Source organism: Protopterus annectens, chromosome 7.part0, assembly GCF_019279795.1.
Source record: "Protopterus annectens isolate FY-2018-M chromosome 7.part0, PAN1.0, whole genome shotgun sequence".
Classification (NCBI taxonomy): domain Eukaryota; kingdom Metazoa; phylum Chordata; order Ceratodontiformes; family Protopteridae; genus Protopterus; species Protopterus annectens.
This window is the reverse complement of record NC_056739.1, coordinates 1,230,677,769-1,230,689,489: the sequence shown is the minus strand read 5'-3', so window position 1 is coordinate 1,230,689,489 and position 11,721 is coordinate 1,230,677,769. Positions and strand designations below refer to the sequence as shown.

At 41.5% G+C, this 11,721-nt stretch overlaps 1 pseudogene; it reads right to left on the bottom strand.

The window, feature by feature from the left end:
- Positions 1-2,767: 2,767 nt before the first annotated feature.
- Positions 2,768-11,721, bottom strand: part of LOC122806153 — a 183,396-nt pseudogene continuing 174,442 nt past the window's right edge.

The window sequence follows — 11,721 nt, the reverse complement described above, 5'->3', positions numbered from 1 at the left end:
GTTGAGTTCTGGGGAAGAGGGTGAATGTATGTTTTCATTGCATGCATATCTCACCTTGCCTTATTGCTAACTGGTGCACTGTTGAAATAATTTGTTTGTGGTTGTGCTATTGCCTTTTAAACTAGACGTGTCACCTAGAATAAAATCTGTCTTTCTTGCCACATTGGTGTGTTGGGCCTATAGGGATGTCACCAGAGTCAGGTAGGAAGGAACCCATATCTACTTCAGCTACCCCTGCAGGTGCGCTACATTTGGTGGCTCGTGTGGGATGATGTGGGTGGGTGTAGGGCATCATTCCCATCCAGTCAGTCAGTGGGAATATACTAGCCACCTACAGACAGGAGTGAGAAGGGATGAAGTAGGGACCTCAATGGAACCTGCAAACTGGATAATCCCTTGATGTCTAGCTCTCATCTGCACAGCAACTGAGCCAAATCAAGCACCCAACCAGGAATGGATGAGTGCACTCTTACACGGTTTAGGAAAGTCTCACTCTTGCCTCTTGGTCCTGGAGGAAATAAGGAGATGGGTCACAGGTAACAGTGCCATTAGTCAAGTCCCACGGTACAGACAATTACATGCATACCAGTAAATTAAGCTTCTTTACCACTAAGACACAGGCCAGGAGGCAAAAGTAAAGTTTACTACTTAAAACTGCAGAAACCAAGAAGGGGCAGAATGGCTTTTGATTTCTCTGACTCATGGCTATGTTCAGCAAATCATTAAATTTTATGGCTTCCTACTGCAACGATCCTTATTGCATACATCTACAAATGGCTCCAAGTCCTCAATTAGGCTATTAGATTACAGAACGGGGAGAGATCAAGCACAGAGTGGTGGAGGGCAGAAAACAATTACTACAACAGAGAACAGATTTAAAAAACATCTACAATTACAAATGCACAGGCTTCCAGATACCATGAGCTACATTTAGCCAATAAAAGAAGGCAAGGTCATGAATACTAAAGGACTGCCATTAACCTTGAGAACTCAGATCAACAACCACTGATCCATACTCAAAATTAAGAAAACAGCAGTGAACAAATTTTAAAACTGCATTTTTTTTTGGCCAAGAAAAAGCACACAATGACAGATGTCTAATGTGGTTAGCATGGGTCTATAGCACATAATCAAAATTCCAAAATATCGAACACCATAAGCTCGAACTTGGAATTTCCAAATGCGATAACATTGAACACTCGCAATAACAATTTTTTTTCCCAGGGAAAAAAATTGCTGTTCCAAGAAACATACACACAACACAAGCACACCAAAATAAATAATCCACACACATACACTTAACAAAACCCTACTTCTAACCTTACACTAAACCGTACATATATTCCTATCTATCCACTAACCATAACAAGCATCCTAACCCTAAGGTCCGTAACTATCGCACACTTACCCTAAGGAGCTATACACAAACAAACTAAATAGTATACACACATACACTTAACAAAATCCTACTTCTAACCCTACACTAAACCTTACATACATTCCTATCTATCCACTAACCTTGACCCGCACCCTAACCCTAAGGTCCGTAACTATCGCATACTTACCCTGAAAAACTATACATAAACAAATGAATACACACATAAACTTAACAAAACCCTACTTCTAACCCTACACTAAACCATACATACATTCCTACCTATTCACTTACCTTAACCCGCACCCTCACCCTAAGGTCAGTAACTATCGCACCATAGTGGAGGAAATAGGGTAGCCATGGAATGGCCTACTGAAAGTTTTCCTTAGGTAAGAATTCGATGTTCCGCGGCTTCACTATTTTCAGCCTTCGATGTAGTGGGGTCGATATTATAACATTCGAAGTTTTGCAACTTCAATGTTATAATATAGACCCCACAGAATGATCATTCAACAAGCCAGTGTGGCAAACAAGGAAGGTAATATGGCATTGCATCTGCTATATTTTACAGTCTTCTATACCAAGGGAGATAGTGTAGTGAGACTTCTGGCATTGTTATACAAGAGAAACTCTGTCAAACTGGAAATTGGTGCTTTCTTGGACGAGTCTTGCAAACATGAAGAAGCAGCAAATATACATTTGCCCTGCCAAAAACAACCTGTACATGGTTACGTGCCCTGATAAAGAATCCACATTACTATGTTACTATGAAGTCCTGACTCAAATGTTCTGATTTTTTCCCCATTAACTACAGCACACTAAGCTAAGATGCTAGTTACAGTTAAATGAAATCAATAAACTCTCCATTCAAATGTTTGTATCCCTCTAGTCATATGACTGACTACACAGTGATCATATGTAACCTGAAATAAGTAGTATTCAAAATGGGTTTGTCACTGCAAGTAGCAGAAAAACATTTCACACAATGCAATCTTTTTACCACAATTTCCAAACAAATTTTTGTATATAAATGTCAAAATAAAACATCTTAATATTGAGTGTCACTTTTTATCTCCTTGCCAATAATAAAATCAATGCATCACATTTGCAAGAAGGCACAACTCCAACTACCTCCAGCTAGAAATAGACTGGAGATGCTGAGAAGCAGTCAAAATCCAGGGTATCCCAAATAAGAGTATCTTCTTAACTGTATTCCATAACAAAAGGTGGTATGATTCAGGCCCACCAATCTCAAGTCAAATAGCCTGTTCTACAAATGGTTTGTTATGGAGACTGGAAATGGGTAAAATCACAGTGAGAAGCTGCTCTCCAATGAGAAAATGCCTACAGCCTCTAGGTTCAATTCCATTAAAAATGGAGGCAATGTTCAGACTATTCTTGCAGCCAGCTGGAAGAGTCCTTATCTTCTGAGTCATCTAAACATGCTTCCAAGTTAAAATCATCATCCATACGATCAAGGCATCTGACCTTTGTCGGAGTACCAGAATAAGAATCCTGATGACAAGCTGACGAATGCACTTCACCCATATTCAGGTCCAGTGATTCTGCAAAGCTGTTAGGAACAGACATAGTCTCCATCTCCTCATCTAGCTCAAGCTCTTCCTCTGGTTGTAGACTGCTATCTTCACCTTGAGGAGGGTCCCAAGCATGCAATCCACACCCTGATTTGCTGGTCCCAGGATTGGTGACTATACTTCTTAAACTTGTTAGGAGTTCGGGGGTGGAGCCCTGGTTTTTGATGATATTTGGCAACATCCTTGATGTATCAGTCATATGCTATAGTGTTTTTGCCATAATCTATTTGCTTCTGTCTTCTTAATAGTACATTTTTGTCTGTTTCGATTTCAGTACCTTCCCTTGAATTAGAGCTTTCAGAGGACGATTTGCTGCCTCTGTCACCAAAGTCACAGATTAAGAGTTATCTTCTGTATCTTGAAATCTCCCTGTTAAGATTTGTTTTTTTTTTCTTCCTCTTCCACTTCATCTCCCCAGTTTGAGCATCTTGAGACTGCTGTATTAGTTTCAGGGGCTGTAAAACTAGAAAGTTGTATATCTGTATTATGACTCTTGCTTCCTTTATCAAACACAGTGGAATTGGGATCATCTTTATCTCACACTTTACCATCTGCCCCTTGTTTTCTGCCTGTAGACCATTGGGATGGGGGCCCTCTGAAATATTGGCGATCTTTCTCGCTATTACTGGTATTTGCCCCAAAAATGACATTATTAAAAGGAAAACCCAATAAAAATAGCAGAAAAACTAATCACACTATTGAATCCTTAACAGTAAGGCTGCTAAGAGCACAACATTTTTCTTTGTCTGCTTTAGAGCTCTTGGGTTTACCCTTCCCAAATGTGGCAAAGCGAGTGAAAAAAAATGAACTGCACACCACAGGACATTTTGTATAAAAAAACTTCAATAATCAGAAATTATTTAGCATACAGTAATCAACTTCAGTTAAGGGTTTTACAAATTAATCTCCATGACACTGCTGAACTACAAATGACAACAAATACAAGCTGTAAATATCAGCTCAGGTACTCAAACCAATTACATAGAAAACAGTTGAGTTTTTTTTTTGAAGAAGGGCATGCCCTCACTGCACATCACCCACTCTTACTTTATTATTCTTATTATAAGACCTCAACATCTCAGAGAAAGGCAATCAGTGAAAGGAAATGAAAACCTGTCTTGTTCTTCCTCTGGAAGACTGGAGGGTCAGAAAAGCTAAAATGTATCCCATATCAAGAAGCAGAACATTGTATCTATACAAACTAAACAAAAAACACATGAACAAATGCCACTTCAAGCAGTTATGGTTATGCAACTTCCACTTGTGCAAATGCTCTTTGAACAAGTGATTAAGGTCTTCAGCAAATCCAGGTGTCACTGGCCCCTTCAAACTAGATAAAAAGTGTGTGAAAGATACTGCTGGCATGATGGGGCCCAAGTGGGAGCTCATATGGATCCCAGTTATTTGTAATCCACAAAGAATTGGGGGGGGGGGGGATCCACAGTCTTATAAAAATATAAAATGATGGCCAGAGCCTCTCACCACTCCGTCGAGAATATCCTAGTGACCAGGCACTGTGGTTCCTCTGATGAGAAAAGTAGAAAAATCACCTGCCAGAACTCTGTTAATCATCTATGGCTTCTTTGTGCTAGGCCCAAAGGAACTCCTTTTCTTGCTGAATCATATGCAGGCATGGAACTACTGGTTTCAGACTTCTCTCCTGATTCCACAAAATACCACCATCCTGGATTTCAGAAACAGACAGGCACAATCTGCTACTTGACTTCCCTATCCCACAGCACTAGAAAAGGAAACTCAGTCATGCTGCAAGGCCCTTTTTCCCTTCAGCTAACAGTTTCAGTCTTCCCTCCTTCAGTTAGTCTCTCAGTCTCATCTTTCACTTTCGAAATTGTCTTTTTATATTCCTGAAAAGAGCTCCACCTTGTGGTGTAATAAAAAAAACTACAGTCTATTACTTTTACAATGAAATACAGTGGGAACTACACTCTTCCCCCCACTAGAAAATCTTGGGTCCCCCCAAGTCAAAGGAAGATTAGCAGCAAAATATTTATACGCACTAATACACCATTAACTGAACAATATTTTTGCATTCAACAGGTACATTCCACCAAGGGTAATCAGCCTTATGCATAACTTGGGAAGGGGTGTCACCACTGGAGTAGGAGGCATAGGGATTATGGGCGCAGACTCGCCGATGAACTGTGGTCACAGGTTCCTGTGCACTATGTCCCAAACTGTTATACATAAGTCTCTGTGGGGGCTGAACTGGACTCTGCAGTCATATCTCTCCTAACAGTAAGGGCCTGCTTTGCACTTTTCCACAAGCCTACTCACCAGTAGAGGACACCCATGTGTCAGGCAAAATACCCCCCAACCCTTCGCCAGGATAGTTGAGTTGTTTTGGCTACTGGAGTCTATCCTCCACCCTTTCTGCTAATGAAATAATGGGTTCCCTGGATTGTAGTCAGGGGGGTTATCCCTATATAACACAGGGGCTGGGCAGTGCCATTGAGTCTTGCAGATGTTCTTTGTCTCTTGGATTACCATAACATAGTTGTCAGGATTGTACACAATGTTTAACAAATTCTTAGAAAGCAAGTTTTTCTTGAGCACATTTGTCTTGGTCCTGTTTTATTCTTCTAATCAGAAAAAACAAAGCATCCAGAAAGTAAAAATTGAAGTGAAAGTTTCTTTAGGTTTTTGGTTGAAAAGGAGGTGGCAGTTGAGGTCCAAGCCTAACTAGTGAGATAACATCATTCAGTAGTCAATACACTTATGCATGTTGCTGCAGTCAGCAGAACTGTCCTCTCTGGTTACTCATCTCCCCACTGGTGTATTGTTTGTGTAGGATTCCAAATAACATGCAGTGATAAAGCAATCAGTTGTTATCACCAAGATGTCAGTCAGGTGGCACCCAAAGAATGGGTATTTGTTCCTTCTCCCTATATGCTGATGTTGCATATGTGACTATGAGGGTCTACATCTTCCTCAGATTTTTTTGTGGATATTTCTGTATTTCAGTAATGGTTATTTGTTGGACCAGAGACCCAGTCTTGCCTCTTGGATGTGTGTACTGCCTGGATGCTCAGGAATTTTACACTTGTTCCCCAGATTGTTAAACACTTCTACTTTTTGTGCTAAATTTGTGTAAAAGTATTTTAAGGCTAATGCAACAGGCATTAGTAACACCATTAGCTTTCAAGCCTTCCAGTTCAGGAGGCTTTAAAGACAGAGATCCTTGCCACCTTCATAATAGTCCTTGGTCTAGGAAATGGTGTATCGGCTTAAACTGATCATATTGTTAACCCCCTTCTGTGCTAAATAACTTGGCAATTAAGTTTCTTCATCTATGCTGCTGTTGCCAGTCAGGTTCATAGATAAACTCTTGTATTGACAAGGTGCATTATTAGGGTGACATTTTTCATCATATGGAGGATCTTGCTCAAGGGGTTTTATAGTTTCCCAAAGTACAGCATTAGTTTGCCTAAACTGCAAATAAGTTAGTGTATGGATACGACAGTAGAAGCCAGTTATAAGGGAATTGCTTCAGAATATAGTTTTTCAGATTTGTTTGGCTGAAAGTAGTGAACCTTTTTCTGGGGATATCATAACAGTTGCTAGTTCCTTTGGTTAAGGGTCTTTTTGCTCTTTCCATCTGATAGGTGGTATAATAAATAGGAATAATGCTAAGCAAATATTTCATTCCCTCCCAAAACATTTCAAGAAATGCTACTGCAAGCCTTGGCTGTTCTGTAGAAAACTGACCAGATCTTTTTGCAAGAAAGAATGTTCAGAGTTCCTACTGGATTTTGTTTTTGCTGTGGGGATGCAGGGTATATAAAGCGACAGTGTCCTAATGCAGAGAACTTGAAAAAAGTGAATGAACTATTATTGGCTAGTGCAATGCAGGGAAACTTCAAAGGGCCTTAGTGAAGGAGCCAGCTGTGCCCAGTTACAAAGAGCTCCATAAAAATCTAACATTAAGAGACAGTATCCTGGATCTCCTTTCCACACAAACCCTTGTAATAGGGGAGAGAAACTACCTACTATGCACACTTCTAGCTCTTTTGAGGGGAACAACTGAACTGGAAAGCCATCTCAGCCAAAATCTCAGCATTTGAGACCATAAAGCATTACTAAGCAAGAGTCTTATCTGTTAAAATGGCGAGGTCAACTGGTGGTACCTCCACCACATGCTAACTACCGTACAGCTGAACAGCACTGAAAACAGAAACTACCAGATGGCCTACTGGGACCATCCCCTGTCGTGTCAGTAAAAATAGAAGGAGTGTATAGTAAAGCACTGTTGGATACTGGTGCACAAATCACTATTCTCTACAGAGACTTCTACCAAAAGTACTTAAAGCATTTTTGCCACTTGAAAGGTTAGAAGATTTGGAGATCTGGGGGCTAAGTGACATGAAGTTCCCTTATGATGGTTATGTCTCACTCAAGTTAGAATTTTCCACTTCAGTTGTTGGGTCAACAGAAGTTTTTGAAACACTCACTGTTGTGTGCCCCAGGCCAAAAGGAAAGGATTCAGCATCTATTTTAGTGGGGACAAATAATGACCTTGTCAGAAGAATGCTAATGCCTCAGTTGACCCAGGAACACCCAACACTACATCCCCTCCTGAGATCAGTTTTCTGTGCCCTTCAAAGGGAGAAGGATAGTAGGAAAGATGAAATTGGCCATGTGTGGACCCTGTCTGGGAAAAAGCATATAATTAATCCTGGTCAGGTCACCTGCTTGAAAGCCAAAGTGAGGATGTGTGGACAAACAGATGTTCTTCGTGTTTCACTGTTGCAGTCATTACATTTGGATAATCTGCTGGCAGGTTGCCCTCAGTCAGTCTAATTAACAAAGTCTAGGGTCCTGCATAGGTTGCTGTCCCTTCTTCCATGACATCAGGTCATCAGGGATATAAAAGATGCAACCGACGCCCCTTACCTGCTTCTGTGTTGACAAGGAGTGAGAGTAGGGCCATTGAGTTGAAGCTGGAAGATATTGATATAGGAGGTGGTCTCTTACCCACTGAGTGGCTAACCAGAGTTAAAGAGCTGCTAATGAAAAAGAAAAATTGTTTTTCCACTAGTGAACTAGATGTGGGCTGTGCAAAAAGTGCAGAACACCGAATAAGAGTAAAAGAGGACTGGCCTTTCAGGGAACATTCCAGAAGAGTAGCTCCAGGATACCTGGAGGACTTAAGGAAACATTTTGAAGAACTAAAAGCCGCAGGGATAATTTGAAAGTCAAGAAGTCCATATGCCTCTCCCATTGTCATTGTCAGGAAAACTAATGGGTCAATTCACATGTGTGCTGACTGTCGTACTCTGAATCAGCGAACCATTCCAGACCAGTACACAACTCCCCGGATTGAAGATGCTCTAAATTGCCTGGTGGGCAGTAAGTGGTTCAGTGTGCTAGACTTAAGGAGTGGATACTATCAAATTGCTATGCACCCAGAACATAAAGAGAACATTGCCTTCATCACCCCTTTGGGATTTTTTGAGTTTGTTTGCCTACCTCAAGGTTCATCAAATGCACCGGCAACTTTCCAGAGAATCATGGAAAGAACAGTTGGGGACATGCATCTCCTGGAAGTCTTAGTCTACCTGAACAATATCATTATCTTTGGAAGGACCCTAGAGAAGTACAAAGAAAGACTGATGAAGGTATTGGACAAGATTGAAAAGGAAGGCCTGAAGTTGTCACTGGGCAAATGCAAATTCTTCCAACCTTCAGTGACCTATGTGGGATATGTAGTGTCTGCAAATGGGAATATCCACAGATTCCAGCAAAGGTGAAGTGGTGACATCTTGGCCCAGACACAAAACTATCACAAAGCTGCAATCTTTCCTGGGGTTCTGCAGTTACTATAGAAGGTTTGTGGAAGGATTTTCAAAGATAGCAAGACCCCTCAACCATTTGCTCTGAAATGCTGAGAAAGCAGATGAAACAGATGAAGGTATCCCTGTGGAAAAACCTAAGGGACCGAGAGGTTCTAAAGAACTCATTGACAGTCACTGGGATCCTGAGTGTGAAGAGTCATTTGAACAGCTTAAGTATTGCCTCACACATGCACCTGTGCTGGCATATGCTGACTCAACAAAGCCATAGACTTTACATGTGGATGCTAATGGGGATGGCTTAGGAGGAGTCCTTTACCTGGAGTATGACAAGAAGCTGAGACCTGTGGCTTTTATCAGTCGGAGTTTATCCCCCACAGAAAGAAACTACCCTACATACAAGTTGGAATTCCTTGCCTTAATGTGGGTGGTAGTGGACAAGCTGCATGACTATCTTTATGGGGATGAATGTGAAGTGCAGACTGACAACAATCCTCTGACATAAATCCAGACCACTGCAAAGCTAGATGTTACTGGACACAGATGAATGGCAGATCTATGCAACTATAATTTTGGTTTGAAATATTGCCCAGGACATGAAAATGGAGATGCTGATGGTCTGTCCAGAAGACCTCAGGGAGATTTACACCTCGATGATGAATGGGTGGAAATTCAAGTGCCATGGGTGAGAACTATGTGTCAGATTGCAACCTGCTATCAACACACTGAATGTTGGGCCCAGAACTTGGGTCTGTCTGTAGCAAGCATACCCCAAGCTTACTGTAATCTGGTCACTTTACAGTCTTCATCGCTACCAGCTTTGAGTAACAGTAACCTCAGGAGAGATCAAAGAGAAGACCCCTTAGGTCAGCTGGTTGTAGCTGCTTTAGAGAATAATCAAGTTAATATGCTTTGCATGGATATTCATCCCCTGGCAAGACTTTTGGCCAAAGAATGAGCCAGACTCCAAATACAGAATGGACTAGTGTATAAGAGATCTCCAAGTGCACTTGACAGTGAAAAATGGCAATTGTTGCTTCTCCAGAAGTATAGAGAAGTAGTACTCCAGTCATTGCATGATGAACATGGTCATCTTGGTTATTTTAGAACTATGGGTCTGGTACGAGACAGGTTCTACTGGCCATGCATGAAGCAAGATGTTGAGGATTATTGTTGTGCATGTCTTCGTTGCATTCAGAGAGAGACTCTGCTGACCAGAGCTACCTCATTGGGTCAAATGGAAAGTAGTGGACCCATGGAACTGGTCTGTATAGATTTTCTGTGTATTGAACCAGATGAAGGTGGGATCAGTAATGTGCTGGTGGTGACAGACCACTATACCAGATATGCTCAGGCATTTCCCACTCGTGATCAGAAAGCTATTACAGTGGTGAAACTACTAGTTGAGGAGTTCTTTGTACACTATGGCCTGCCAAAAAGGATACACTCTGATCAAGGATGTGATTTTGAGAGCAAGCTTGTCCATGAACTACTCACCCTGTTGGGAGTCCAAAAAAGCCGCACCACTCCTTATCATCCTCAAGGGGATACTCAGCCGGACCATTTCAACAGAACTCTACTAGACATGTTGGGGACATTATCTGCTGAGAAGAAGAGTCAATGTAGTAGACATGTAGCCACAGTGGTGCATGCTTACAACAGTACTAAATATGATGCTACAGGATTCTCCCCTTACTTCGTAATGTTTGGAAGAAAGGCTCTTCTTCCTGTTGACATCACCTTTGGAGTCACAGCTGATGATACACCAGTGCGATCTCATGGCAGTTATGTGGAGAGACTTAAGAAGAACCTCAGACAGGCTTATGAGCTTGCTGAAAAATCAACAGGACAAAGACATCAGCGACATAAGGCTCACTGTGACAAAAAAGTAAAGATGCATGATTTGCAGCCAGGGGACAGAGTTCTTTTGAGAAATTTGGGATTACAAGGAAAGCATAAACTAGCTGACCACTGGGGATCTGAGATTTACATAATTTGTTCTCAGCTACCTAATATCCCTGTCTAACAAGTTTGCCCTGAGGGGAAAGAAGGACCCATTAAAACCTGGCACCGCAACAACTTAATGCCTTTGGCAAAATCAGTGAGACTCATGAATCCGGTACCCAGAATGGCTCAGTGGAAGCCTAACTCTAGGCAATCCAGAAGGCTAAGGCAGAGAGGAACTACACTCTCAAATGTTCAAGAGCCTATGCTTCCTCCTGCTGAAGGAGAGGAGGACAGTGATGATTACTGGGGTTTCAGTGGGATTTTTTATGAAGATATTCAAGACCCCATGGGCTGTAATCTCAATGTAAATGCACCAGAATTCATTCCTTGTCATTTTGAGCAGCCCAGACATAACAGTAGACTAAGTAATGTTTCTGTGCCTCGTACAGAACCTGATCCTGATGGAGGCCCTGCTATGCAAACTTCAGAAAATGGTGCTGAGGACAGTCATACTGTTATGGAAAATGAAAGTGAAATTATACAAGAGGAGTTCTTAAAAGTAGACAATATGCCTACTGAAGAACTGGACATTGAATCTGATGTGAGTGACAAACGTTCTGAGTAAAATTCCTTAGCTGTCTCTTCTGAACCAAAACTGCAGAGACTGATTCAGCCCTCACAGAGACTTACATATAACAGTTTGGGACATAGTATACATTAACCTGTGACCACACTCATCAGAGAGTCTGTGCCCATAATCCCTATGCCTCCTACTCCTGTGGAGATACCCCTTCCCAAGTTACTCATAAGGCTGACTACCCTTGGTGGAATGTACCTTTTGAATGCAAAAATATTGTTCAGTTGATGGTGCATTAGTGCGTGTAAATATTTTGCTGCTAATCTACATTTGACTTGGGGGGACCCAAGATTTTCTACTGGGGGGAGAGTGTAGCTCTCCTTGTATTTCATTCTAGAAGTAATAGACTGTAGATTT